We start from the raw sequence: 27,349 nt of genomic DNA on the forward strand, positions 1-27,349 counted from the left end.
CGATAAGGAATCACCTAAAGTTTTATTAATTATTAAATAACCATTGAATCATAATCAACTACGGAAAGTAGTAGCAATGTAAAAGAGTAGCGAAAACGTTATAGCACATTTGGAAAATAAAATTAGAATGATAGGCCAGTACTAGATTATATAACAGGCAAACATGTAGTTACTTATGTACTTGGCTTCAATAATCTGATATCAATACTTTTTATTAGAGATATACACAGCACTTCTGTACTTGGCGTAGTTTTTTACACGTAAGTGTTTTTTTGGAGGATAAGATATTTGAGTGGGAACACAGGTACAAGAGATGCTTCGAGTAAAGAGTCTCGGCGGGCCGTGTACGGCGGGTTGCCTGTACTTGGCGCGAGACTCGACCGAGTCTCTGGACTCGACGTAATTCGATTGTGTCCAATAAATTTCACAGACCTTTTAAGTACTTATTCTTTTGGTATTTCTTAAATAAGCATACCTACATTTGAAATGGCTTCAGCATAGTTCCATCATGATAATCATGTTCATGACTTTTTGCAGAGATGAGTACAGAGATGAATACGGAGATGCACAACGCTACGGTTTTAGGCGATACCAAAAACATGGCGCTAAATCGTAGCGGCGAGTTGCGGCGTACGATTTTGTGATCATCGCCTCCGTCGATAATGCATGTCCCACCTTAGCCGAGCTGAATGTGATCACGAACGTGTAGCCTGACCGACAGAGATTCTCCGCAACTTACCGCTGGTTCCGAGAGCAACTCTTAGAAGGAGGCTGCTCATCAAATATTGCCTAAATTTTTTTTAGCGTACTCTAGTACCAGTACTCTAGTACTAACACTCTAGTACATTTTCCCTGCGTTCCATCGTTTGCACCCTCACAGTTTTTCTTTAAATTCAAGATAAGTACGTAGCAAGTACATCGTGTAAACACCGTTTTTCTGAGTTTTTCAAAAAAGTATCGTTTGCTAACCTTTCCAATCATTCTCATTCGAAAGAGTATTGTCAACAGAGGCGATGATCACAAAATCCTACTTCCAGACCCGCTGTAACGTTTTAGCGGCATGATTTTGGTATCGCCTAAAACCGTAGCGTTCTGCATCTCCCTACTCGTCTCTGCCTTTTGTCGATTGTTCAAATTTGAGTGCATACTGCTCATACAGCTTTTGTTTTCCATGGAGTAAAATGCTACTAATCTATGTTTTCTTCCTTACCGACGCGATTCCATGAGTTTCCAATTCAGTCGTAAGGTGTCGCGTAGTTTCGTTTCTTCGGACCGGAACGTTCTCTGAGTGTTATCGTCATTTCGATCAAAAATTTAAAAAAATAAAAACATAGTGCATCCTGATCTCTGAGAATTCCGTTAAAGCTCATCTACTAAGGCTTCACGCATCTTAAAGCCGTATAAACATAAGGCTAGGAACACGTGTGAAAATGTGAAAGAAAATACTGTGATTCGAGTATGTATATACAATTATTTGACCCAGTCTATGTGCAAGATGTAGACATAGTATCAAATCCTCGAATTAGTGTTATTGTACAGTCCGCACAGTGTGCGAATTTTATCCGTTCTCGAATAAGTAAATATTCCTTGCCAAAATTGCGTGACGTCTAAGTACGAGTTTATGAAATTAAGATTTGTTTTATTTTCCTACTCAATATCAAATTGTGTACTGTTGCAGATATGCATTCTCAGATCATAACATAATGTACCGTGTGAGTTAACAAACGCGTAGTAGCACGTGAGACTATAACCGCACAGCAGACCCAAAGTGACGGATAACAGATGCTATTTTGGTAAGTCTTCTTATTTATTATTATATCAGTAAGTGAACATTAATTTACAAAATTGGTTGACTGGCATCGAGAAGTACAGTAAGGCCTCTAGAGTTAAATAAATTTCCCCAACAATGGTAACAAACCAATTATAATATTTTCATAATTAGACCGTAATTTAAATGTATTGAATTATAAGTTCCGTGTACAAAATTAATAGTCGCATTGATCCAATTGTCTCGACTAAGTACTAATTATCCAACTCGGCTCAATATTCAAATCATAACTCGTGAGACATGCGTACCAATGCAGAGTCTATACTTACTCAGCAGTGTTTCTAGCTTGGACCGAATGTACCCATGTGCTTGACACGGTGTAAATCAATTTGGTACTATGACCTGAACACGCTATCTGCCTACAGGTTGAACCTTAGAAGATTCGCCTCACATCCCGTGATTTAGAATTGCCATGCACGCAATGGAAAAATTTATAGTTCAAATAAGTTTCTGATATGAGTCGTAAGTTAATTGTTTTCTCAATATCGAAAAAAAAGAAAAATAAACAATTTTACCAGTTAAAATTACGAGTTTAAATTAATCAGTTGAATGATTTTAAACGAGTAAATTCGCAAGATATATATTGACATTAACATTTTTTTATTACGAACCCAGCAAACAATGCCGCACGTCACGTTCACGTTAGTCAGTTGTTATTTCTTCGTTATTTGCATAACGTGAACTTAACAGCGCTGTTATTCGTTATATATACAGATGGGAAATTACAACTGACATACACGTCACCTGGCACTTGACTCTCTAGAGCACAAAGCGAACAAGGAACAAGAAGAAGAAGAAGAATAACATACACGTCACATGTAAAGTTCCTGTTCGCTGGGTAACTTTGTAACATGCTATTCTGCTCATCAATTTCAAAGGTTGCCAAACATCAGTGATCTGTAATATAATATATTGTACGTCTGGGTGATGGGGACGATCCATCAATTTTTGTATAACTTACCCAACCGATACTGACATTATGAAAATTGATTATTTAGAAATGCCTATATTGGCCTTATCGACTAACTTTTTCAATAGGGTGCGCGTGGATTACCTATAATTTTGGACGTCCCCTCGTTTCATAGTTTTGCTATGAATCTACTGCCAATATAATACTGATTAATACAGTCAGTACCGAAAGCGCCGATTAGATTAATTTTCAGTCTCTCCTCCGTGCTCGAATTGTTAATAATAAAAATTTATATTAAATTGACACCTTCTGTCCTTTAAAATTTTTAAATTAAATCTTTCGACACAGTATCATATTCTTCGCGTGAAAAATGATTTAACAAGGACATCGCGAACCAACCTAATGTAATATACAGAAGCAAACAGGTTTGCCGTAAGCCATGATCGTTTGTCATCACTATCATGTCCTATGTCATACTTGCCGTCGGAAAAAGAAATCAATTTCGGATATACGTCACTTCAAAGGCGTTTCGTCTAGAACAGATGATAACGTTAGTATTGTATATGACTTACATACGAAACTCGAATTTTCGTGTATATTTTTGATTTGGTTGGTTCAGCGCGTCTTGTTTGGAATTATGGAAACATACATTTACGATCACGCGCGAATTCAACATCCACGCGCACATAGCGCGTGCACCCTTTTTCGATTGCATAAAACAATTTCACTCGTAATAACAATAGATCTGATTCTAACTGTGCCAAACTAATCAGTCCATTATTTCCATTTTCAACGTAAATTCGTACACTGGAATATATTTCTCGTGTAACTTATGTATACTGCATTCAGTTACTTGTTATAAAAATTGTGCAAATTCAAGATGGCAAAGGCTCAATTGAATTTCGAAAAAGTGCCTTCTTCGTTGTTCCATGGAGGAACAAAGGCGAGAAGGTACAAGTAGAAAAAAAGTGAGTCACAAAGGTCTTAGGAAAGAGGCAGGAAGTCGGAGAGGTGATTTTACATACCTTTCCTCTGTTATGTAATTAAAAATCACGTAGCACCGACGTAACCTAGTTCACGCGAAGACAGTTTGTAAGAACAAGCAGCCTTGTAGATGTCAGTGTATAAGCCCTTGAATTTATAACGATCGCTTTCTGTACAGGTGATTCTGGAATACGTTAAAACATGACTTTTCCGCCAGCGAAATGCCAGCAACACAATGAAGCACGGATTATTCGCTCCGATAATGGGCAAGACGACGTGTCTCGTGCAAGGCTCCTGCTCTACAATCCATGTCTAAAAGCATTATTGTTCGGACTCGAACAACGTCGCGGCCCGCTACGACTCTGGCAGTCGCCCTGTTGCGACATACATTGTCAAAGGTTGTCAGGACTGGGAAGCAGCGAAATACACGCACGCGCATGGATGATGATCTCTGGATGGTTCACGGAATATAAACGTATAATGCTGGAACACATCCATTTAATATGTATATACACGTTTATGTATTATCACTGTTCTGAAAAATTGAAATAATTTATTGGTTACGATATACGCACGTCAACGTTCTTTGTCAAATCAACACGCATCGTAGGTATCCATCAGGAAAATGTAGAATGTATAAATAATACGGTGATATTTGCATAAAAATATTTATCTACAAATAAACCCGTGCAATTTGCAAGTGCTTAATAGCCGTTGGCCAGATGAGCTGCACAATTGGATTATTATACGAGGATAAATATTCATGTATTACAAAGCAGGACTCCTGCTACGTTATAACCGTAATCCCGTGTGAAATTCAAAAACGTTGTATTCCAAATTAAAATGATCGACACCAGGAAGCACAACAGTGGTAGCATTACTGTAACGAATTTCAAAACTTCATTTTCAATGGCATGGAAACTCTTGTTCTCGCTTCGAGCTTCAGCGAACGACTGACTTGGAGGGGAGCCTCCAGGGACAGTCGACATTTTTTGTGCGCTTCCCCTTTCTCCGGGAGCTCCACGGCCTCGGTTGGATAGACTAAACATTTTTCACTGTGTATAGTCTTACCGTAGTAAGCTTAACGATAGTATAGTGTCTGTGCTACCGCAGATCGTCGTTCGAGAAAGATAGTGAAGGCATTGGAACTTTCAGTTGTGTCAACGTTAAAGGTTAGGATTTAGGGCTCTCTGATACACCCCCCCACCCAATCGCACCCCTATGAATGACAATTAATTCCGCCACGTTGACGTATGGTTCTCATGGGGTGAAGTAGATCAAATTACCATAGAGAATCTATGTGCGAAAGCACGAAGCCTGTCTCAGCCAAACAAGCCGTTTAATTGACTGACCCGAACAACCCAGAGCAATGGTTTATCATTTAAACTCTCTCCGTTTTAGCTCTAGTATCTTGCTGGAGCTCTTACGATTTGCCACGTAGCATTTTTAATCAACGATGTCGAGCAGTCCGTTAAATAAAGTATGAACTGGCTTGTTGTATCGGTGTTGGGGTGTTATCACTTTGTTAATGCTAGTCCAGAGTGCATAGGTCTGTTGAGTGAAATTAGCATATACGTACGTGAAATAGCATATGGGTGGTATGTTGCCTGTCCAGGTCAGACAAGATGGTTAATTGACTAGTTCAACTTAAGTGGGTTAGCTACAATGGAGACTCTGCTGCGTATTGTAATATGTGCAAGTAATTAAAAATTTGTAGGGCAGCGTGGATAATTGAAATTATATAAGTAATAAATAATGAACTATTTAGCCAAGATGTTTAATTCTCTAGTTAGACTCTGGTGGTTACTACTATTTACACTATAGTCCATATTCAGCACCACGCTCCTCCTTCCATCTTCTTTACTCATAATTCACTGGGTATGTTTATCCAGGTCGTTAATCGTCTCACCCGTCTTGAGGAATAAGACAAACAGTTTTGCTTCTGGTGGAGATAAAACCGACGATTCCGGCGAGAATGGCCACACCCTATATCGGATAACTCCTGTCTCGCAACCGTAGCACAAATGCACCATATTCCTATGGGAAAATAGCAGGTGTGTGGCATACGTCATTTTTCCAATACATCCTGTCACCGGTAACTATCGTAGTACTTTATCCGTCAGCTGTTGTACCTTGACTGTTTTCGAAACTTTAAGTGTCGTCTATATTCTCCTTTTGTAAAAAATGCTATTTTATTTTTAATAATTTCGTCAAAACGTTAGGGACTTGATGCATTACGAAATGTACACTTACAATTAGTACGCAACCACTCCTTTGAGTTGTACCCTTGAGACGTCAGCTTAACCGTTGTCGCAAAATGTATAGAAGGTCACGAGGGAGTAGCAGGAGGGGGGCGGTCAGCATTCGAGATGAATCATGGTTCTAGTCAACCAGTCTGTTCCAGCTGACAAGAGAGATGGGTCAGTTAATTAATTTAAAGAATGAAAAAGATATGATAACTTGACAGATTAGAAATTGCAGGATTTTTGGCGAAACATTACTCTTGAAGGGAATACGGGTTTGAATGTGACATTGAGTTGAAAGCTCGTATGAAATTGTGGAAAATGTATTTCTACGGTGAAATCGTAGAAATTTCAATAAATTCTTTGTGCTATTCATATTCAGCGAAAATTGTTTCAGTTGAGCTTCATTGGGAAAGGGGTAAATACTTAGATGAATTTTTTAATCTGGTCAACCACAATGAATAACAATTGGCATATATTGAAAAATTTATTTAAACTGTCAATTAAAATTATCCTGCCGTAGACGGAGCCGTCAACACTCGGGCAGCCGCCATTAGTGTTACACTTCTAATGAAAAAGGTGTACGGTAACGCTACATGGGTGGCGAGAGTTTTAAATAAGAAAAATGCAAAACTTCTCGCGTACCCAGTGCACCTGGGTAGAAGGTATCAGAATGAAATTTCTTCTTGGTTTAATTTCACACCTAATTTTGCGCCTCAAAGCGCATTTCTCTTAACAAACTACGGCAATTATAACAACACGCATATTAATTTTGGTCACATGTTACAGGCACGACCAGTAAACTTCAGTACACAGGGCTTTTCCAAATGGCAGTGTGGTGAGCGTTGGTGAAAAAAAATATTTTTTTAAATTGGGCCACAATTTCCTGGGAGACTTTTCATTTCTACTTTCGTTACTCGACTTCGGGTAAGTATACTTCGTTATATTTCATGGCAATTTAGCAAAAGGTTTCACTGACTGTAACAACTCGGGAAAAAAAGAACATCCTCACACATAGCAGCTACCGTCGGGTTCGCACTGTACCTCTCTCTTATAATACGAATATTTTCGGTAGATCGATTAATCTTTAACTTTTTCCATTTTTCATCCCTGTTCTCTTCGAGCGAGATAGGCAGTGATTAGTTTTTATAATTTTAGTACGCGTATTCAAATCGCCTAAGCTACCGGCCATGCGATTACATGCGGATGCTGATTACTGAAATGATCGACGCTCAGGGTTTCTTGTCACAAGTATAAAAATGATGGATGTATAAGACGCTTCCCAACAGAGTCATTTGATCGCGACGGAGTGACAGTGACGGACAGTGGTATTCCACAATCAATTCTAGTTCGATTAATGCGAAGTCGCTTTTACGTGGATATTTCAATACTTCCGGACAATTTTGAACGTAGGGCTACTAGGGGTTGAATTTGAAATAATTCGAGTGACGCTACTCCGGAAATGCAGTAATAAATTATAGAATGAAAATAATCAGATTCCGAAATGCTCTCAAGTCTGTTGAAATATTAGGGCGTACTATTTTTCGATCACTTTAAGAATTCTTTATACAAGTTTCTTTTTCATACAACAGCTGTAGAGTTTCCTTTGATCTTGCTAGAAACTAAGACAAGCGTTTAACTAGGTTCAATATGGCAACGACCGATGGAATAGTACATTGTACAAACTTGATCTTTCACGTAACGAATCGTCGGGAGGACATTCCTTGAAACAAAAAGAAAAATCAACAACCGAAACGAAAGATACACAGAGGTAGAGCGTCGTTATTCCAATCACGAATTCGTGGCTGCTTCGGGAATCGCTTCGATTTGATTCCGAGAGTTGCTTTCCTGAATTTCAAAAACTTTCGAGTTTTCCAAGAACTCTGCTTTGGTCTCCTCGCGGCGCTTCTGCTTCAGTCGCGCGAATCGTTCGACACGCAAATCTCATTGATTCTCCTCCTTTGGTTCTTTGCTGTTTCGTCTTACGGGGAAGACTGACGCCTCGAGTCTCTTTTCGTGTTATTCTTCCCTTTTACTACTAAATAAATTTTGCGTCGATACATCAACCTTAAGGACAGTCTGAAGTATTTTGCAAGTGTTAAAAATTTAAAAAAAAACCCATTCGACGTAGCCCAAAAGCAAAAGCCAACGAAGTGTCGTCAACTCGTTCAGACAAATTTGATTTATTTAGAGTCATCTGCATATTCTAGTTACATTAGACTCTCGTACCACAATATCGTGTCATACTGTATTATACCCAATAATCAAGAAGATTTTGCAATTTCCAATTATCTATCTTCTCCTATTATACATGGCCTCTGGACGTTAATTCCACAATGATATTTGGTAATTATATAAATCCACAGTGATATTACACATTTCGTGTATCACATAGTAAGCATACTTATTTCTTAAAACTATATCGTTTGAAATTCCAACATTAATTAGTGTATCCAAATCCGGATTTCACGATCCTTAGAAATGCGTTTGGCAACGTTTCGCCCAAACTTTACGTCATCCAAATAGAATTCGTAAATTGATTTCTGAAAACAAAGGATTTTCGCGTCGACAAGATCACGTTCTGAGAGCTTTGTTATTGAGAGTACACAGTAGAGTCTGGTTCCAGTACTGTTTTACATACAATATGCATCAAGCATTACACGGATGGCAATACAGGCTTTAAGGGTGTCAGTACTTTGCTTCCGGTACACACGCAAAATCAATTTCCGGTCTGCAAATAGAACCTGGACACTTGCATCTAGTCCCCTTACTCACGTCACACCGGTTACTTTGGTTTACTTATGTCCTTCGAGGAAATTGCTTTTACTTTGAAACTACAACTACACGCTGGATACCTGCGTATTAGTACCGATTGCTATTGCCAATTCGGTTAGCAATATTTTTTATTTGCTTTTAAATTTTCTTCAATCCCTTCCTGCCGTGATGCCTGCTTTTGCGCTTTAATTTAGTTACTTCATTCATACCTATTTAGGCCTATGACATTTTCGTCCTTGCTCATTAATCTCATTAAGTTTTCTATGATGTGGTTTAGTTTCCTTCCTTTTGGAAAAGAAACTTGGCCCTTGTGTAGCTGTGATTCTATGTAATTCAGTAAAGGATGGTCGGATTTCGGTCTGGTCTAATCTAACCTAGTCGAGTCCTATGTAGTCTCGACTAGACTAATTAAATTTGCTCTGTCGCGCTTCAGTCTTTGGTCTTGTCTCCTCCGCCCTAATATGATGCACTATGGGCTGTCTTAGAATTAATCTGATGTTGTAGGTCCTAAGACGATGTTCCCCAGTCCGGCTTCGCTAGAACTAGTATCATCTAACTTGGGGTTAATATCTGTTCGACATTGCACAGTGGAAACTTGAAGTTGATAATATAAATAACAGAGAATCGAATCGTTCTTGATTCGATTGTTCATGATATTAGATAGCAACAAAATTTGACATGTTAACCTGCTTTAATTTGAAACAATAAAAAAATTTCTTTATACATTTAACTCATTTTCTAATTTAATTCGTTCGATGGGAATTTGTGCGAAATATTCTGGACGCACGTCGAAATCATTTTTTAACTGGCGGGGATGGAATCTCATGACGTTTTTGGGTATCCTAATAGTCACGACTTTGTTCTACATGAAATTTCTAAATAAAACGGTAACTATCACGAAATATTATTTAAGAGAATTTTTAGTCAATTTTCAAATGGCCTTTTGTCGTTAAGCTTGCGCACGATCGTTATGAAAACTTTAATAAGCATTTTGCTCTACCTCCAATACACGTCAAAGGCTCTTTCCACGTGTTTGAATATTTTACATTTTTTGTCCAGGCGTAAGCTCCAAGATGAAAAGAGAAAAATTACGATGAAAACTCACTTATTTGCAGACTCTCCTACCGAGTCTCTGCGATGGTTAAAAAGTGCAACGACATTCTTGTACGTGGAGACGTTTGTTTCGTGCTAATTGCAAACTACAGCTTTTACCGAGCTTATGAAATTTTATCATCAATTACGTCATCACGAATGTACGCGTTTACCCGCTTTCGCAAGAAATAAAAATCAATCTCTGCCACGAAGCACACTCAAATAATTTCAATGCGTTATGAATTGTCCGTTCCGCTCTCGAATACACGAGTCCTTATTTATTACGTATTATGTAAAATTTCTTACACCTATAAATTACTACGAAGCAAAGGATACCTCGTTATTTTTTTAAGAGGAATACGAAATTAAAATGGTTTTTTTTAATACAAAAAATGAAATTTCAGACCTAGACGCGAACTCCAAAAATTGTATGCGCAGTCGTTTCTTCGGACGTGCTTTCTCTACTTGCCAATCGTTTACGTCTTTTTTTAGCTGCTGTATCCCTCGGGACAGGATATCGAGGAAATACGAGATCTACCTTAAAAGAATTCCTAAAAGACATTTATTTAGAATCGGACTTTACCGTGTACATATTTTGTAGGCTTATCCCAAAGCATTACAGCTACAGTCTTTTAACGCACTACAATAGCGAAATAACTAACCGACTTCAATATTGATCCAAGCAAATTAATCTTTAAAATTCTTTTTTTCTTTCATTTCAGAAACTCTATTTTTTAACAAACTTTTCTCATATATATATCTCAAGCTGTAATAATAATTTGGCAAAATTGAAGAAATTGAATAAACGTCAGTGAAGTATTGTTTTATACATATAGTATAATTACGCTTATCCACTCAATCTAACTTACCACTCCAGGTCTAATTGCTTACAACACCAGTGATGGTAATTGGCTATGAATTAATTACTAAGTAAACGTTATGGATTGGTCTCTCTGAGAACTTGAGTGACCCATATATGTGTGTGTGTATGTATATATATATATATATATATATATATATATATATATATATACACATTCGTGCGATATACAAGCGTGAATCCGCACATCTTTATACTTACCTACAATTAACCCCATGACATTGTTACCTGAAAAACAAAAAACAGGGCACATTAATTAAAAAAAGTAGCGTGTTTTTTCGAAGCGTCAAATGACTTAACACACAATGTAATTTGACGTTAAAGCCCAGTGACGTAAAACGAAAGACTCGACATACGCCTCCCTCCTTGAAAAATTACCACGTGTACGTGTTTTTACAAATATTTGCAAAATATTTTCAGTATCGATCGAGTCGTACGATTTGCCGATCGTAAAATAAAAATATTTGCTCCGAGATCAAGTACCTAAAGTAAAATTCATAGATAAAAGAGAAAAGCCATATAGCTATATGCTCGGCTGACGGTACCTTGTAGACTGCTGCTAGTATTAATACTGGTAGCTGCTACACTCTCTAGTATCCGCACTTTATAATATTAAACATAGCTCCGTGGACAAGTATGCAATACGTACCGCATGAGGAAGTGCCGCGAAAGACTGTATGCAGAAGTAATAAAATTCCATAAGGTACCTCTTGGCAGCGGAAACTTACGGAAATATAACGTCGACAAGAAACCTGTGGTAACTTTTGTCCAACGCAGTGAAAAATGTCTGTGAGAATTTTCGTTCATCCGAATCCCCATAAGTTACATGTGCGTCTTGCATTATACCTATATTTGTCACCGAGACTGAGAATTTTTCTACGGGTCGAGAATTTCCAAAAACAAGTGACGATCCGACCAGTCGTAAACGCGACAATGCATATCATTGAGTTTTTTTTTTCTAATTTTTACGAGTCACATTTTTATTCTTCAAATGTATTTGTCCCAAGAGTTTTCAGTACTAGGTAAACCCTTATGTACATATGTAAGCGCCAGGCGCGTATGTACTCTTGGAAATATAGATACGTTTCGTAAGATCTTTGACGCGGAGTCTACTCAGCTATAAACGCATTAATATCGCCAGCCTCGAGGTTAAAGTCAATTTAACCGAAGTTCCTGTGCGAGTGAGTAAGGCAAGGGCGATATCCACGGTGTCTTCTTTAACAGAGTTCAAAGTTCGTTAAAATGCTCGTCGGCCTCGAGCTGACGAACTCCGTCGGAGAATTAATTTGACTAAGATGCCACCTTGGAGACGAACCCCGTCAGCTTCAATAAGGTTAGGTGTCATCAAACATAATTTCTAATTGAAAAGGAAAACATTGAAGGAATATTCATCAGGCTAAGCCTGCCGCGATAAGGACACTCCGGCCTCCCTTATGCATAAGTGTATTCAATTGGGACCCATAATGAAAATCGTTAGGGTAGTTTATGTATTAGGCGGGGTGACTCCGGAGGGTCTTGCCCAGTCGTTAAACCGTGAAGATTCATAATTGTTCTTTATTATAATAAATTAGCAATGTTGTCCTTCGACAATTACACTTTATTACCAGGACATTGTAAAATAATTTTGATCGGAAAATTCCTTCGTAATTTATCGTTTGCTGGTCTTTTTTTTCTTTTTCCGAGTCTTCAAGTCCTTGGGGCTGACGGCAAAGACGAATCAGGCAAGTTTGAGAGTGGCAGAAAGAGGTTGCAGTGTCACCCCCTTTTCATTCCTCGCTAGGCTAGTTCTTCTTGTTTACATTTGTCGAGGTCAATAGGTCATTCCGAATGGCACGAGTCGTGGGAAATGTTCGGAGCGTGTCCTTCATTTGCATGGGTGACCCCATCGCAACTCCCTCAACTGCTCCGAACCCAACTCCAAAGCTTTCTCACTCTAGCCTGTTTCCTGGGGCCCTTTCAAGGATACCGACAGGCAGTCGAGCCACCCCTACACTTGTGCCAGGCGAAATACCCTCAAGTTATTCAGATACCAGTGTGAACGAAGGTTCAAAAGGTCGGTGCAAATTACCCGACTAGGTACAAACCCTTCAGGACCTTCTGCATGTAGTATCTGCAGGAAACCCTCTCAAACGTCGGCACCCTGTAGAATTCATCGAGGCGACCTTAAACGAGCGAGCAAAAAGATCTGAGCCTTTTTTTCTCTCTAGACAACCCTTCGAGGGTAGAAAAGGAGAAAAAGTTTCATTGAAATTGTCTTTTTCTTTTTTTTTTTTTTGAAAAAGTAATAACATTAGAATCGTATCTGCATGACTTTTTATGGAATCCGATAATGAAGCATCCACTCAGATTATCCATTTCCAGGCACTGCAAAACTGCAGTAGGCACCATCGACGAAATTACTGATGGCCAGATTCAGGATGTGTCAGTGATTTCCCAGCATCGTTGCACGTGGCTTCACTCAAGTCCTTTTACATTATTAAAGAGAACAAATGATGAAATTTACGACCCTCGTTTACCACGTGTCAATGTTAATAATATAGGAAGAATCGATAGGAAGCGATTCATTTTGCAATGTTTAAAGATATTTTTTTCTAAAACGTTTTCTGCCAGCAAAATCCAACGTGCCAGAAGTCTCGCTGCCGACTCAGGGATGATTCTCTCACGCTCGATTACCTCAGTATCCTTAACGCGCGCTACGGTATCCTCTTCACGTTAGACGTTAGGTTACCTAGCCATTTACGTTAGAATACGTTGGGATGGTTTTCGTTAAGTTAGGTCGGGTACACCGAAGAGCGGGTTAGGCCTTATCTTTCTGGTAGACCTGATCCACTTCGTTTGAAATTCTCAATGTTCCCTTTTCGGTATTGTTACCGCCTTGTACTTCGTGAGGGAGAGTTACACTATTGGCGTATCATCTTGATCATCCTTCACTATATTGCCTTTTGAACCCCCCCCCCCCAAAATTACTTTTTAAATTTACAGTTATAGTTTAAAGAAGATTTCGACTGTGAAACAAGAGTACGTAAACGTACTCGTACAAATGAGTACGAATTTATTGAAATTCGTTTTTGGCCAATATCAGCTAAAAGAATTGATTTACCAATAAAAAAAAGACTAAAGAGAAGAGTTCTGGTGGTTCGTCCTTTTATTCTATTCTGAATGGCAATACCCGTAAGTCATTGACTGTCTGGAAATTGAAAAAAGAGAAAAATAAATTTATCGTTAATCTCTCTTTTTCCAGACAGAAATAATTTGACCGTAAAGTCGAACGACTTGACTGCCCTAACCCAAAGGAATCTCGTGGTGGCTTTGGCATGAATGGTCGCCGCTAGCAAGAAAGCATCGCAGTCAAAAGGGTTCTTTTCAGCTGACTAAGCACGTATAAATAAGTGAGGCAGTCGACCCTTGACCCTACAGTTCGCAGTCGGCGCAGCGACGCCTTTCTCTGTCTCCTGCAAGCCTTTCTATACCTACCCCATTAACCCTTTCTCCTCATCCCCTCAGGATACACCCATCCCGGTTACAGTACAGAAACGAACTGGTTGCGCGTCTCGCTAATTGTTTGCCAGTTCATTTCCACGTCGACAAAAATGCGTTGTTGTTGTTCCTCGCCTCTTTTCCATCTCATTGCGAAACGACGGGTAAACCGAGAAAGCGACATTTTTCATGAAAATCCCTCTGCTACGGAAATTATTAGGACGTCCGTAACAAGCATATCCTCGTCCCATTATGATTCTGTGCTTTTTAATTATCTAACCTAACCTGACCTGACACCAAATCAAACTTTCGCATACGCATTCTCCATCGCGATAATTACTTCGAAATTGCAAATAAAAATAATAATTATCAAAATCATAATTTTTCTAAATAAAGATCAATTTTCTTGCTCCAAATTCATCTCCGTAGGTTTGCGGCACTGCAAGCACGTCGCTTTGAAGTTGAAGGTTAGGTGGCTCGCCCGTAAGTGCGTGGCTTGCAGGTCTCAAAGTTCGAGGATGACTCGGGGCGAGCCTTAATTACGGAAAAGCCGCAGATGCGACTCTCATCTCTCAACCGGAGTCTCGCAACACTCTACAACCGAGTCGGCAGCGCTCGAAAACTTTTCATAATTTATCGTCACTCTTGCGCGCACCTGCTGCCTGCTGGTCGAGCTTTAAATTTTTCTTGTTTTTCTTTTTCCCCCAAACGCAACGTGCCGATCGCTTTCGACGTAATAAGTGCCCGGAGGAAAAGTTTTAGCCGAGCCAGCACCTCAAAACAGCTCAATTACTGTACGGAACTTCGCTTTAACCAAAGCTCACAATAACCTAGATGCAATTTATAGACCGTGCGATTGAAAGCAAAGCGAGACACGAGACACGTAGGTCATGCTCGTGGATTTCCTTACGAGCAATTTGTCCATTCGAATCTGGTTATTGGATTAAAATAATTGGGTCTTTGTATTTGCCTGCATGTCCGACAATATATTTTATACGAGTTCGACCGTTAGCTGCTAAGTACGCGGAACGCATTTGTGCATCGCGCAATCATCGATAACAGTAAACAGTGCCTCTATTGACTCTACTAATTTGCGTAATTAACTCTGCGCATGTACACGCTGGGTTAAGAGTATTGGCACCACGTGAAGTTGGCTCCACTATAGAAATCACATGTAAGGGCTGACTTGTGTTAATGAAATATTCTATAATAATCCTGTATGTTTGGTGGCCCAGCTCAAAGTCATGAACGTAATCAACATTCGTCATTGTTGTGGCTGGGCTTTTAATTGGATTGTTTGGTGTATCGAGGCAAGTCGAACAGACGCGATTAATAAGATAAGTTGGTTTTCTTTTTAAATTACATCCTCCGGACACTCGCACCTTAAGCACCATCACTCAATGACGTTTATTCTGTTCTACTTTGAGCGTCTCCAGACTTTCACGCTGAACAATGGAAAATTGCCTGATGCTCTAGTTCCTAATTCTGAGGGTACGTAGGTACCTAAATTTAAGTAAATCCCCGAGGTAATAAGAAACGCTCCATTATCCAGTCTTATTTGTCGTGACTCTGGTAATTTAAGGATGCACGCTGCTGTTTACTCTGGACCCTGAGATGTAATGGGAGTCAAGCTACGGATAGGTAAGGCTAGGAAGCCAATGGTTGGGACTTCCCTATGAACCCGCCTAGGATGCTGGAGGTTGGCATCTTAGGGGAGGTTGATATCCCACCGTAAGAAGGGGATGGTTGAGAGCAATTCCTCGAGGTAGGAGAGTTTCATCCTGGAATAGCCAGGCGAAGCCCTTTGGGGAACAGGGCGAGACGATACGAGTCCCTGGAGCGTCGTTCCACACAGCCTCCGCGTCCTATTGAATAACTCAATGTTACCGGGATCTTACGTTGCATTTTCCAACGATTCTAAGAAATTTTTCAGGCCTGGCGGTACGATTGAGTCCTCTGGATACAGGTTGGATGAGGTCGGGAGAATTGAGTGCTACCCACCAAAGCTAAATTTCATTGTGTGTCTCCACTTTGGTTCAGTAAGAATTTTAAGAGGCATTGATCAGATCAGACACACGACTTGGTAATTATCATTGATATATAAATTCTTGTATTAACGTAAAAAAATAATTGAAATCCATCTTAAGACTAATTAATTTGGAAAGTTTTTAATTATTTATCAGGAATCATCCCTCTTCGATTCTTCCTTCCCAAACAAAAATACTACTCGAAAGGAAATGTGGAAATCGTCAACATTTCTGAGCACACTGACAGAAGCAAAGGAAAGCGTACCCGTGATAGAGTTATGGATAGGAAAAAATAAGAGAAAAATATGTAAAAAGTGATTTTAATAGGGATCTCTATTAAAACGGTTGAGCTGTAACTTTGCATTGTGTCCCGTCTACCGTGTTATGGTACAGAGGCTGTGTCAAATATCACAATGTCCCGGAACGGGCGGGCAGCGACTTCACCGTAATTGCTATTCCGAAGCATTGAGAAGTTTTGGGCAATCGATCGAAACGTCATTGGCCAATCCATCGGCGTAGCCCGGATGAAAAATTGACTCTGACAAAAAGCTTCCTGCCATCGCCATTCCGTCCCACTCGTTTTATCTCTTCCTCTCTCTTTCTCTGTTATTCTATCCTTGTCGCGCTTTCTCATTCTCTCACAAAATCCAGAGCGACTATCGGCAAGCCTCTGGCTGATCGTGGGCCACCCTTTTCTGAACTCAATGAAAATTCATGGGACGTACGACCGATCGAATGGCTTTGGCTATCGGTTACTATTTAGTATCTACCAACTGCCTGTAAGTAGACCATCCTCTTATATTAGCCCGTAGTACAGCACAGTCAGCTCAATGGGACTACCTAACAATGATGGTCTTTGTCAAAATAGAGTTGGTGTGTGTAGTGCATGGTGTTTAAGTATTTTTCAGAATATTCAAAATGACAAATTTTTAATGCTTTTTTTTTCAGTCATTATTATTTATTCAGTCATAATATATATGCATGAAAGTTTAGTTTTTCTTTCGAGAATGAAAAGCAGTTATCGGTTTAATTATTTATTGACTTGAATTTGAAAATGATTGGTTTTCTGTTATTGTTAATGTAACATCTATTTGGGAATATGTTCTGAATTACGGAAAAATTTAGGATGTACTGCTTGAAAATGCTGAATATGTATCGTGCATGCTTTAAATGCGTACACTTGGGGCTTCCATCCTGGCTGCCTCTTAGTGCTTCTATTGTCAGAATTTTCTATAAAAAAATGCTTTTCATAATGGAAAGTGAATGAGTTGAAAATATTAGCTTGATTATAGAAAATGTGGGTAGCCATGTATAAAGCTACGAGTAGGCATTTATGTACATGTTTACTACATACTATACTTCAAGTACGTTTCACATTAATTTTTTGGGCTATATGTATATCGGTATATCAAGATCGAATTGTTAAAGAAACGTCACACTTATTTTTTTTTCTATTAAACCTGAAAATCGAAGCTGACCTCCAATCTTACTTGTGTGGGCGAGATGATATGGGAGCTGTTAAAGAAAATGCTGGATCAAGTATTTTTTATATAAACTTATTTATTTATATTATCTCGTCCTTTCTTTTATCTAGCCCCAATTTCAGGATGTTATCCTATTTTTTTTCTAGTGAGTATTATCTAACCGTAGATAATAAGGTTGATCCTTGCTACCCTTGCGAAACAGAAAGAAAACAAAAAAGCAGAGCCTATTCTTTATCAAGATCTAGGTAATTTACAAAATGAAAGAAAAAACATGGTCTTTGCCTTTTTTATTTTTAAAAATTTAGTGCTTTCAACAAATTTCACGTGTTACTATATTTATCTTGCGATTTATTTTTCGAGTAACTGCACTTTTCAATATGCACCATCCTATTCTTATCCTAATACGTTCCAGTCGTTTATTTCGAAAATCAGGGACGTACCTACCTACCAACCTACCTTATCCCTCAGCGGCTTTATCTAAGGGTGGATAAGAAGGACGATCCCTTTTTACGAAACAAAAAAAAAGAAAAGCAGGAGCTTCCAGTCTGTCTTATCGCGATCTACATAAATTCCTGTAGAATTCGAAATTCGTGAAAGCTTGAAAAAAAAAATTAGTTGTGTGTTGGAACGAATGGAAAAAGAATAAAAAGGAGGAGATGGATGTAAATAATTAGAGTTCACATATATATTGTATATACATGTGTATATACACTCAAGAAAATTTTCCTTTCCATTTCCATTGTCTCAAAGTATAATGGTAATATCTTCTCTTTTTATTTTTTACTATTCCAATTTCTTATTTCTGTAACAATGTATCTTTTATGTGCTCGATTCATCTTTTATTCCTTATACCGGACATCTTGTCAAATTTTTGCATATCGCGAATAACAAGTAATTTACATCTCTCGTGTTTACACCGGATAGCTTATCTATCTAGTGTAAAGAATTTTCAATTGCTCTCGGATATTCTGAGATAGTTTTCTTGCTCGTCCTTACCAACATGAAACTTCAACTCGAGAAGTTTGAGAGCGCTATTTTGTCAGACACGTATACGTTCCGTTCCATTTCCACGAGAACGTCATGAACTCTGAACGAGAAAGCGTAAAGATTCGTATGAAGTAAAGCGCAAGGATATTCTGTTTTTGCGCGCAAACTGCGAGAGCGGCAGTGTCTGAGTGTCCATTTTTGAAGTAAATAAGTTTTGAATAAAAATAAATTTCGTCTCAAGAAAGAAAAAATGAAGAAAAAAAATTACAACTCTTTGAAAAGCAACAGCATCCCTTGTAATAATTTGAAAATCTTTTGAATTACATGTAATCTCGCGAACGTACCATCCAACAGACTTTGATCGTGGGAAGTTTAAAGGCACGAATTTTCAAAATGATATTTTCTCCCATACTTTTCCCTAGGTCGCTAATGAGATTCGGGGTTAACGTTCCGTTTACCTGGCAGTAATCGTGCATTACGAATTCTCGTCTAGTATTTGTAAAATTCACAAGGATATTACGATAAATTGCCGTTTTTAACACGTAACGTTAGGCGAAGTAGTTTTACGTAATTTAAAATTCCAAGAGAAGCGAGATCGATTTAGTCGAAATCAATAAATTGGCAGATACATACAATAAAAGGGAAGGAAACTGATAATGAAAATTTTGTATCACTATAGACCGGGTGGAACATGTTCCGAACCGTCCTCGGATCAAGTGGACGATACGAATGTAAAAAGTAGGTAAATACTTAGGACTGTCTACGTGGTACCAGGACATTTGGCACAAAATCAAATTCCATTGCAGCCTCGCGCCACTCGCAGACATTTTAGCTCGAGCAAACCACCAATCCCAGAAACTATGGCTTTGCTCTATTCCGTGACATTCCTTTTACGTCAGTTGAAGTTAAGCCGGATCCGCATTGGCTTGGGTTTAACGTTGGGTTAGGTTAGGTTAGCAAATGGCCGCAACCGGAAACGACAACTTTTACCGTTTTACCTAGGCTCGTTAGTCGCGCGAAAGAGTCGCGAATTATTTGGCAGCGAAAACCGTCCTCGATTTTCACCCTGTTTCCGCTTTAATCCTCCCGGAAGGCATGACTGGCGATTTGTGGAAAAATCCCAAACGCACGCTTACGTGCACGCGATTACGTACGGACATACGAATATACGCGTAACAGCGTATAAAGTGAGGGACACGCGTTAAATTTATCTAGAACTCTCGGCAAATCCTATACGTCCCTTGCCACCACGTGGCATCCCTCTGACAGTATAAAGACTCTCACATAAATTGTTCCGGCAGCGAGACACGGTACAGTCACTCAAGAAAATCGAGCATGACAGTTTATCGAAAAGGGATCCTTACTGTCTTTCGTTAATTGCAGACCCGAATTTTTGTACCCGAGTACGTGTTCTACTTTTGTAAAAAAAAGGTAACGAAAAATTTTCACGATTTTTTTTTTTGACAAAATTCCTATGCTCCGTTCTCATACGCGCCCGTCCATTTTACTTCTGGTAATAATTCATAGTGACAATTTTATTCGTATACAACAATGAGACAATTCCAGACGGTGTAATGTTCGCAATATGTTCGCGAAATTGTCTTGGCATTCAGCAAGTGTTACGGTACAGACATCCCTTACGATGCGTAGGCGCCATTATTTTCCTATAGATCTCGTAAATGGAAGTATTTTGCCTGTCTGTATTTTCTGCATTTCTTTTTTTAGCTAATAATACCGCCTGTGCATTTTGGAGAATTTTATTGCGTCGATAGTCATAATCACCGTAGCATAGTTCATTTTAGGGAAATCAATTTTGCAAATATGTTATGTCAAATTATCTTATGGTTTCACCTTGAACTAATAGATATAGCATGATGCAGTGAATACATCTCTGCGATGATGAATGATAATTAGGAATTTCGTGCCCGAATGAATAATAATGATAATGACAATAGTAAGCGAAACGTCAAATACGCTAATTGGACAACCTCCAATAATTGCTAATCTCAATTCGCGACTTTCCGTCGACGCGAATAACCACCGCGAGTATATACTTTCACGATGTGCAAATTTATAAATTTTTAGTCAAATAACCAATGCTTTGAAATCGTCAACAACTGTCTTTATTTTAATGGCAATCATCGAACGCCATTAATATTCGCGAAACGTTCAATGGACTATTCGCAAATTGTGAATCGTTCGTGGCCTCGATTCGAAGAAGGCTCCACGTGAATTCTCACTTGAGCGACAGTAATAAAATATTATGGCAAACGAAAAAAGTAATACGCTCGGTATCCCGTATATCGTCTAGTATCAACCCTTTAATTGTCAATCGAATAATTGATCAGATTAAAAAAAGAAAAACAAGATAGCAATGCCAAAAGATATTTTTCACAGTGACAACTCGAAGGTCGATAGCAATGAGGAGGGTGGCGTTAATTGTTTTTCCAGGCAAATTAATTGTCTGCGGAAATGGTTGAGGTTGGTGCGAGGCGTGTGGAAAAGCAAGTTGACCCTCTTGGAAAAATAAACGACTTTTCTTAAGTTCCATATATATATATATATATATACATCTATATAGCAGAGTATAGACTCTTATGTACTAAGATATATGTATATTGTATATATACATTTCACAGAGGGTGATACTGGCCGATCGATAAACGGTGGTTGTCAGGAAAAAGACGTCTGGCTTGGTGATAGGAAGATTGGATGCTGGTGCTTGATGCTTTCGATTGCGATAGCGATATTAGAGCAAGTTAACTGGACATTGCTATCAGTGACGTCGGTATAGGTAACAATGGTAGTGGTAGGGGTATCGCGATGGTGATGGGAGGCATCGAGGAATTAGAGATTACCGAAAGATAATAATAACAATGAGATTTCCATTGAAGGGAAAAACCCATGACTGTTTTCACGTACTGTCGCGAGAGGGGGCTACTGTCGTAGATGGCGGTGTCGAACGAGTCACGTTGCGTGGGGTCGTCTGACGGGGAATAATAAGATTCTCCTTGCGAAGGCCTAAAAAAGTAAAAATGGTTTCCTCCCCGACTGTCTCTTCGCCATCACTGTTACTGTCAACGTACGACGAGGTCTCGTTCGTAGATGCTTGTCAGTCCGAAGAATAATTTCTTTCTTTCTTTGACTGTCCTTTGTCATGTGACTACTCTCTCTCTCTTTCTCTCGCTCGCTCGGTTCATCCAGCCATTTCGAAACTCACTGCGCCATAGAGAATAGCGATAATGGGGTCATGTAAAATTTCACTTGGTATACGTCATAACGAAAAACATTAGAGCGGGGATCCTTAGCTATTAATTGGCCACATTTTATTGGTACTGAGAGCCTCGTTAAGCGAACGGTACTGAAGGACTACTTATCGTTTTTTCTTTTTGTTGAATGAGAAGTTTATCTTTATTCCCTCTGGAAGTAGGTTTTGATAAAGATTCTTGTGCGACGGACCGTCGACATTTTTTTGTACGACCTCATTCGATATTTTCTTTGGTATATTATTCTACAGATTTTCTACTCGTATTCGGGGGGTCTTTAAGTCTATTTAATTTTTTTTAATAATCTTCTCGTTTCGGTATACGTTATTAAAGTTTCAATGAAGCTCGCAGCGTTTAGTTACTTGTATGTTACAAGTAGCAGCTTTTATCTTGACTCTGCGCTTACGTACTATCTAGGGGATTTCAGTCAAAGCGAGATACGCCAAGGGGTACTCATGCTTGTCTTATTACCTAGACTTCGTGTTCGCTTGCTGAGATTGGCCTCGTGCTCCCTCCAGCAATAACGAGGGAGACAACCTGTCGTGTTTACGTGGGAAAAATCGAGAATGAAAATAAAGTCTTGAAACGAGTTCGAAATCAAATCGAATACTGCATATGTTTAGATGCATGGCTGCATCCAAATAGATGGGCAAGAATATCTTTCGTATCAACGAGCACGTTTTACGGGTTACTTATCTCTCTTCGATGAAATAACATTCGGTATCTTTAAGTTTTCTTTGTACGTTTTCGACTGCAGTATCTTTTTTTACATTGTATTACCGTAGTATTTATATATTACGTATTTCACAAAACTACGTACTTTTCGTATATTGTCTTCTATTTGGTACAGAAAATCAAGTTTACCAACTAACATTCTGCGAAGCACGTACCGAATGAAATTAAATTGACGTATACCAAGGAACAAACGTCGTATATAAAATTCAATATGAATTCTGACCGTAGTTCCGAGTACAAGGATAGTGCAAACTAAATGGCTTAGAAATTTCGTTCGTTTCATTACCGACGTATTATTTGTATTAAAGCACGAAACTCGGTATTACGTACCGACCTTTATATTCTCCCTGAAAACTATAGTGTGTATCTCTCGAACAAAATCATATCGTGAAGCTACTATTTGACGGTACGGTACACCCGTATAAAATGTCTCAAATAAAGATGACCTATGTATTACGTGCGACGAGATAAGATATTTTGAGATAAATTCTAGGGTATTTTGTGGCGAATATTTTGGACGATATTTAACCCCCTTACTTCCGGTTTCGGCTATCTCTTGTCTCTTCTCATTGCCTTATGGCCTGTGTCAGCCTAGACTTTGGTCAGACCAAGAGATTGGCTATCGTGAGTAGTCAAGTGGTCTGCCCCTAGCTCCTAGTCATCTTGGCTGATCCCATAGTTACCTTTTTGTCAGAATCACCTAATTTCTTATATCTTACTACTTGTTACGTCACCGGATGGCTGGTGTCTAATGGCTATCTGACAGTGACGTACCTCGTTGCATGGTACCCAGTCACTTCATCAGGATTCAAGCAGGTCGAGCGAAGACGACACTTCCCTGTTCTGCCTTACCTATATCTTCCTAGGTATAGGATAGCGAACGTTGAAATACAATAACTAAGCGCTCCATATAATACCAGTAATAAGTTTCCGTCAACCAGGACAAATACTCGTAATCCTTGTACCTCGAACTTGTCCGCCTTCTCAGTTTGAAATTGTCTGTTTGAACGACAAATTCTGTCTCGGACAGAAACTCGACTTCCTTCGGGATCAAACTCATTTGCCGCGGCTGTCTGTCCTCTACAGGGGCTACTCCACTTTATAGAGTGCGTCTACTCCAAAGTACTCGCGTGGCAGGCTACTTTAAAACGTCAGTACTTGCTGCCACGCAATATTTATTACGAAAAAAAGAATAAAAGTTAATGAAAAAATGTATATGTAAAATTTTATTTATTCTTTAACGTCGTGATGCTCCGTCGCTTTTATGTAGTGTCGAGTCTGTATTCTCAGTTCTACGATCGTATCTGTTATGCATATAAATGGCAATTTTTTAAGTCTTTTTTGGAAAATCTTTAATACTTTAAGAGAATTATTATTTTTGTGTGGTTTTGGGGTTGGATGGAAATTTTTATTGGAATTATTAATCATAGTGATCTAAAAATTTTTTTACCCAAAGTCACCGAGAAATTCCAAGATTGATATGCATTTATGTGAAAATCCCGTTCACATCGGTGCATCCGTTTTCAAGTTTATCGCAAGCATACAAAGTCAGTTACACACGGGAATCGTATTTGATAAGATGTAGAAATGGGAATGATGACGTGGAGCTTGTTTAGCTTGATCTCCTAGGTCGAAATAGTCGAGAGCCGTTCGATGCAATGCATGTACGTTGCATAAGAGCGCAATGTTGTCTCGAGGATTGAATTCCCTAAAAAGGACGTACACAAATAATAACAACAGCCAGTAGAAACCGGAGAATCATGTAAAAAAATGAAAAAGGTAGCCAGTCTAGGAAGCACAATAGTGCTCATCAATCACGCGAGATGATAGATGAATATATAAAAAAAATAAAAGAATATTATATACGATAAGGAACAGAAATAAAGCAATAAAATAAACACGAGGATGTATCGAGTTCCGAAATACAGGAACAGACAGTGTTGCAGATATTTTGCAAAATTAATTGCAGCACTTGGTAAAGTTGTTGCTGGAAGTCCTGAACATATAAATGTATCTACAGGTATATGATAGGTACTCCACGTACGTATTTACCTGGTTGCTTCGTCCTTACACCAATTACCGTGAAATTTAGCTCGTTTCAGGATCGGCACAAAGCTGTCCTGCCGCAGCCAGGAAACTTTGGCGGTTGCATATTGCACTTGCTTGCGCTGCAATTACTGCTTGTTTCTAGAGCGTGATGGCTATAGATACTGATATAGGCAAACCGTGATATATATATATGTATAACGTGAGATATAAGGTATTCCAACCTATGTGTAGCTACCTCGGCTCGTTAACGGGCATGAGGCATACGCGTATATGGACCAACGTCGGATGGGAGTTTCCTATGATGACCGTTATACGGGATTGTGCAGTCTACGTACTAGGTTATACATGCCGGATAGACAATGCGACAGAATGCAATTTAATATCGCTGATACCGTGAGAATTGTCGTTTGTGCTCCGTGTGTATGTTTATGGTCGTTGAGGGAATTTACGTGAATTATAAAATTAAGTTATTCCCTTCAAAGTTTCATAGAGTTTACCGTGTAAGTAGGTGATGGAATAGCAGGTATCTGCTGTACCACCAAATAGTGCATCCAGTGCAATATCGAAACTTAATTATCGGCCGCACCAAGTCGAACTGGGACGCCAGAAACAAAGTATGCAGGACGATATAGGTATTTTCATGAGGTTTTAAATGATACGTGAAACGCGATGAAAGTTAAAGGCAAATTAATACGCGGGGATTCGTTGGTAAGGAGAATTTAGTTGATTGACTTTTATCGATATTTCGATTTTTTCGAAAAAATAATCTTAGGCAATATTACGGGCAAAATATGCGAATAAGAAGGAGGGATCTGATCTGGAGTTAAAGGAGAAGGAATTTCAAATAAAATGTTAAGTAAGGGATTCGTTAATCAAGGACGAATCGACGTGGAATGGCGAAATTCGAATATAGACTCGATCTTGTAGATAACCATCCGAAGATCCAATTTTATCTTAAGCGAATCCTCAAGACTGCGAATAGATCTTCCCGAGACAGCATCCACTTTCACTTTCTTGTCCTCGTTGGATGACCCTGGATCTTTATCCAAATCTTGTTAATACTTTTAGAAGATACCGGGTAACGTAAGAATCGACGCTCACGTGTCCAACTTTTGTTCAGGGCAGTCCGTCTGCTTGGAAGCTCTATATGTTTATGGGTTAGAAGTATTTTTTCCCGCGATTTTAAAATATCAAGGTAATAAAACGTAAGTTGATTTTACAATGCAAAATACGTTTTACGCATGGCGAAGATATTTTGGTTAATAAATTTAGGCGAAACACCCTGTATATGAAATTCATGTATTTGCGGTTTCGATAAGCGTTACAAATTTACCGATACAGTAAAATTCAATGTAACGCATTGCGTAGAACACAAGTAACTGTATATTGGCGAAACGTCCGTGGAATTAAAAATATTTTTTTTAATTAATAAAAAAAATTTTTGCCACGTAATACAGTTAATTAATTCGGTGTATCGATGTAGATAAAATTTAAAAATACTTTTGAATATTTTCTTGTAAATATATGAATATTCAAGGCACGAATAATTGTTTTCAAAGAAACGAATCCCAACTTCCTAATCCGCGGCTAACTCACTTAGACTTTTGAGGCTGTACGTCCGTTCGCCTCTTCCAAGCTCTGTGACGTTCTAGTTGTAATCTATTTTGCAAGGAACTTCGAAATGACTCGTCGCAATATTTAACTACGCGAGTGGAGTTTGAGAAAAGTGAGTAACCAAGTAGTAACACTGCTAGTTTGGTCGGACGTTCGAACCGGAACGTGGAGAAATGGGTTAATCTAGGCGGGTCTGATTGCCAAACGAAATTCACTAATAAAGTTGTAATCCTGCAGATTTTGAGAAAAGTTAAAAAAAGAGAGGCTTAGGTAAAATTACTCGCCACGTATTTAATTGGTACAACGTTGTTACAACTGTCAGTCCATTTCACGTGGATATACGGGGTATCATGAATTCTTCAACTCCTGGCCAATGCAGAGCTTCGAATGTAATACTCCATATGTACATACATGCGTGGATATATAGGGATACACGTGGATACGCATTCGCAGTTATATGCAGGTGCATACTGTATACAGGTCTATTCAGAACTAATGCACCAAATAAAGTTGAATGTCTACCTTCGGTTTCTATAGTGAAAGCAGCTTTACTCGTGATAACAATGTTGATATAATTTTCACGTCCTTTGATCTATTTAACACAAGAATTAACAGTGATACTCTGAATATTATAATTTACCCAAGCTAGTAAGGCTACCTGGCGTATGCTGGAAATGCCAGATGTTCCTGCAGGAGCAAACGAATTTTACGCTTCTCTTCCAATCTTACCGTGCTCGTCTCGAGAGACAAAGTTACGTCGAGATAATTGACACTGGATTAGCTTTGGACCGAGTTGACTCGAAGATCCAAGTTTAAAAGTGCGGCTGACTTTGTGTTGTTGGCAAAATTGTTCATTGGCACGACACAAATTATTATCCATCCGTGTCTCCTCGAATTTACTTTTTCTTATAATTACTCGAATTTATCGACCGTTTAGTTAGCGGAAAATCAAACACGGAGGCATAAATTGAAATCGGACAATTATTTATTTGGCCATA

General features: G+C 38.8%; 1 protein-coding gene across 6 annotated transcripts in view; it reads left to right on the plus strand.

The window, feature by feature from the left end:
* The first annotated feature begins 4,681 nt into the window (after positions 1-4,681).
* Positions 4,682-27,349, plus strand: part of LOC107267449 (furin-like protease 1) — a 115,906-nt gene continuing 93,238 nt past the window's right edge. For 2 of the 6 annotated variants that reach the window (XM_025084801.1, XM_025084798.1), the window contains exons 1-3: positions 5,625-5,776; positions 6,489-6,630; positions 6,755-6,892. The gene's annotated coding sequence lies outside the window, so the exon portion shown is untranslated. Of the gene's footprint in view, positions 4,895-5,152; positions 5,203-5,614; positions 5,777-6,488; positions 6,631-6,754; positions 6,893-27,349 lie in introns of those variants that run through there. The other 4 variants (XM_025084797.1, XM_025084796.1, XM_025084806.1 and 1 more) reach the window with 4 other exon arrangements.

This window comes from Cephus cinctus, unplaced genomic scaffold, assembly GCF_000341935.2.
Source record: "Cephus cinctus unplaced genomic scaffold, Ccin1 Ccin1_scaffold0404, whole genome shotgun sequence".
In the NCBI taxonomy this organism is placed as follows: Eukaryota; Metazoa; Arthropoda; class Insecta; order Hymenoptera; family Cephidae; genus Cephus; species Cephus cinctus.